A 3,958-nucleotide genomic window follows, 5' to 3' on the forward strand; every position below is an offset into this window, starting at 1 on the left:
GTAGAAAAAAGTCCCAAGCACAAGCAAAAGAGTCAGGCACCCTCCTCTCCCACTATTAGGAAATAGATAAGAATGGCAAGCTTCACAACCATAAGGTATATGCAGAGGACCTAGCTCAGACCCAATCCCAGAACAGGATCAGACATGAAACTCAGTGGTAGAATACTTACCTAGCATGTGTAAGATGTTAGAAACTTAGTATCAAAGTCCCCTATTTATAAAAATTTGTAAATCCAAGATTTCTTTGATTCACTTATAAGAATTCTGTGTGTTCCTTGTGAAAAACAACAACAAAAAAAAGATTTTAGTAAACATGGAAGAAAAATTAAAATAATAAAAAATAGAAAGAAAATCATCTTTATTTATTTTCTCCATTTAGCATTATACCCAAAATACAAAAATAATAATTTTTTAATTTTTACTTATTTACTGAATAATTTATTCAACAAACATTTTAAATAGTTTTTTATTATTGATAAGTAAACAACATGATGAAAAAAACCCAATAACTTGGAGAAGAGTCTTTTTATCCCAGGCTTAAGAATTATACTACCGTCAAAGGAAATTACTAATTATTACATTAATTTCAGATCTATTCCCTATCTGCAATGCTAACACTTATCAATTTCTTTTTATTTCTACCCTCACTTTCCACATTTTCAGAGGTTGGCATGCAGCTCTTATGAATCTGAAATGAGAATATCGAACATTGTGGTTTACTCTAAACTTGTTCATGTCCAGGTAAAAAGGGTAATATTAAATTTAGCTTCTTTGTGTGTGAATATTGAAGGTAATGAGGTAATTTGGTAAGAAGAGAAGATTAACATTGGAATAATTTTAAGGATGGAAAAATGCTATTATATTAAAAAATTTTTATAGAGGCAGGTTCTAAACAGAGTATGGCAAGAATGCTTCTCTTCCTGAAAATAATGTCGTTGAAAAGTAAAATTTAAAACATCCACTTACAATATTATAAAGTAAACCATGTTGCTATTGTTTTTATTGATTATTCATGCATGTAAAAATTTGATAATAGTCACTGATGTCAATGCTAGGATTCTGTTGAGTATCAGTTTATCTTTAAAAATATGAGAAAATTTGAGATCAAAATATAAACTTGCTGTAGTGTTAGTCAATAGATAAGTGACTGAACACAGCTGTATATTTCATTTGCTAAATTACAATCAGATATTTTGGGTTAGCATGAGAAGACTTGGAATGGTGGTTTACAGTATTTGTTACTGATACTGAAATGTTTTGTAATCCATTCATGCCAAACTTTTCAACTGAAGGAGAAAAAATGTCAAGTGCTTCAGAATAGATGAAAGAAATGTCAAAGCATGAGAAATTTGAGTGATCAATGTGTGCACTGCTGAAGGCTATCAATAAAGCACTCTATCGCAGTTTAACTTGTCTGTCTAAGTTGAATAGAACAATAGTCTAACCTACAGTCAATGCAGTCTTAGTCAATGAGCTATATTTGATTCTGGGACTTTAATTGCCTTTGATAATTTGTGTGAATTCCACTTTGTTAGGAAGTCAGATGGATGGGGAAAATGCTTGTATCTATTTCATGAAAACTTTCATTGTCTAGGAAAAATTAAATACAAGTCTGTATTGATTTTGTTTTGTTTGGAGACACTTAGCATATAGATTTCACAGCCTCTGTGGAAAGCGGCATATTCACCAGTTATCATGAATAGCATGGGAAACTAGGCCAAGGAACATCTCTTTTTTATCTCTCTCTCTCTGCCTCCATCTCTCTGCTTCTCTCTCTCTTTGCTCTTCCCCCTTCTCCCCTCCCCTTGAGGGAAGAAGTGGGGAGAATGGAGAGACAGAAGCTGCTGCTTCAAGAGAGAGATGGAAAGAAAAGGACTCAGGCTGGAAAAGGAGATCAACTTGCCTCAGCAGATGGGGGAGAGAGTGGGCATGGCTTGTCTCTGAAAGGCACAAGACAGATCATTACATTCCCATCTCTTTTTTATAATAAAAAGGCAGAAAGTTAGGCAGAACAGGTTAAAGGAATTGGGGCAGCAGATCCTCAAGACAGCTCCCTGCTTAATTGTATATGTCATCTTGGGGGAAAACCTGAAAAAGCTGGGTGTTGGTCACATCCTGGAGTAGCAAGTCTCTTTGTTCCTGTCCAGTGTTTTTGCTATGGAAATGTCTGGTGTCTCTTATACTGTTTAAGTTATTGGCAGAACAGAGGACAAAGTTAAGTTTAGGGGAAAAAATTAGGACCAGGGAATTGTGATGTCTGGAAGGTCGTACAGCCTTTAGTTTATTGCTCAGAGCTTTTTGAGAAGAGTTTGATTTTTTTTTAACAGAATTTCCCATAGCCAATTAGAAGCAGGTCAGAAAAAAAAAATCAGTCTAAGACAGACTGAGGCCCTCCCTCTGCCTCTGATAGGCTCCATAAAACAACAATCCTGTGATAAAATCTGGCCTTTGCTCTGTAGGATGGTATGGTCTTAAATGTTCTTTTGTCTTTATCGAAGCCCTTGAAAAGCAGACAGTGGAGCGAATGACTGACCTCTCCATACAGATGTTGCCCCTGAGGCTCAGAAGAACCAAATATCCTGCCTGAGGTCATTTGTGGTTTATTTATTTGCTCATGAATATATGTTTTTCAAATATTAAATATAATTTTGCCTTTCATATTCATATGTTTTCACTATGTTAGGTTTTCTCTATCATACACGCAACCACATTTCATATCCAAAACTTTTATAAATTCCTGGTTGTTTGGGATGTCAAAAAGTGTCTAAAGTGAAAGAGAATTATTCTGTAGTCAGAGATTATCGTCCTAGGCATTGAAAGCCTAGACCACGGAAGAGGTAATCACACCCTTTGAAAAAACACATCCCCATTGTGTGTGTGTGTGTGTGTGTGTGTGTGTTTGTTGTTTTGAAGATCTGGAGATCAAACTCAGGTCCTAGCACAAGACAGATAAGTGGTAAACACTGAGATAGACAGCACCTAGGTTCTCAATTACTGGAATATCTATCTATTACTGCTCACGTACAGAAACTGACAATAAAAGGAACATTTCTGGCTTTCTTTACAAGCACCCAGAAGCATTTACTCAAGGCCTTCATTCTAGAGTTGTATCTTTCTCTCTCCTCCTCCTCTTCTTCTAGCTCTTCCTTTTCCTCTTCTCTTTATAGATGCCAGCTCATTCTTGTGCTAGTCGGAGCAGAGTGGCTGCTGGCCTCAACCTCAGCCCCAAAACAAGGCATACGTAATTCAGCAAAGCATAACTATCCACAGGAGGGGGCCATCATCGGAGAGAGGTATTTAGGTCAGCAAGTGTAGGTAAGGGGTGTTGTGTTCAATTAAAAGGATGGCCGTGTATCAACCTGAGAGACTTCTCCTCCTCTCGTCTCCAACCAAACACCTGTTCACCTAATATGTTCATTTCCCTTTATTTGGACAGGCAACGTGTGAGGGCAGGAATCTGTCAGACTTCTAATGGCATAAAAAGCCTTTCACTTACCAATTTGACAAAACTATAAAGATTATTTTTTAGTGTTAACAGTTAGTAATGAATTTCTTTTGGACAGAACATAGTAGGACATACGCCTGCATTTAGGGAAAAGTTCAGATATATTTATATGAAAGACAAGCAATAAAAATACCAAATATGAAAATCCACCAAAAATCATTTTTAAATTGTATATACATTGGTAAATACATACATTAGTAAATATTTTTATTATTTTAAAGCAATTTAAGATTAGAGTATAATTACATTTTCCCCTTCTCTTCCTACCCTTTAAATACTTCCCTGTATCCCTTCTTGCTCTGTTTCCAACTCATAGCCTTTTCTATGTTACTGCAAACATTAATATATATGTATGCATATACATGCATATTTGATGTGGAATTCCCCTCTGTGTGCTGTGAATACCATTTGCTAGCTTTGGGCCTATAGCAGAGCTATAGGGGAACATAGCTA

The sequence above is a fragment of the Chionomys nivalis genome, chromosome 17 (genome assembly GCF_950005125.1).
Source record: "Chionomys nivalis chromosome 17, mChiNiv1.1, whole genome shotgun sequence".
In the NCBI taxonomy this organism is placed as follows: Eukaryota; Metazoa; Chordata; class Mammalia; order Rodentia; family Cricetidae; genus Chionomys; species Chionomys nivalis.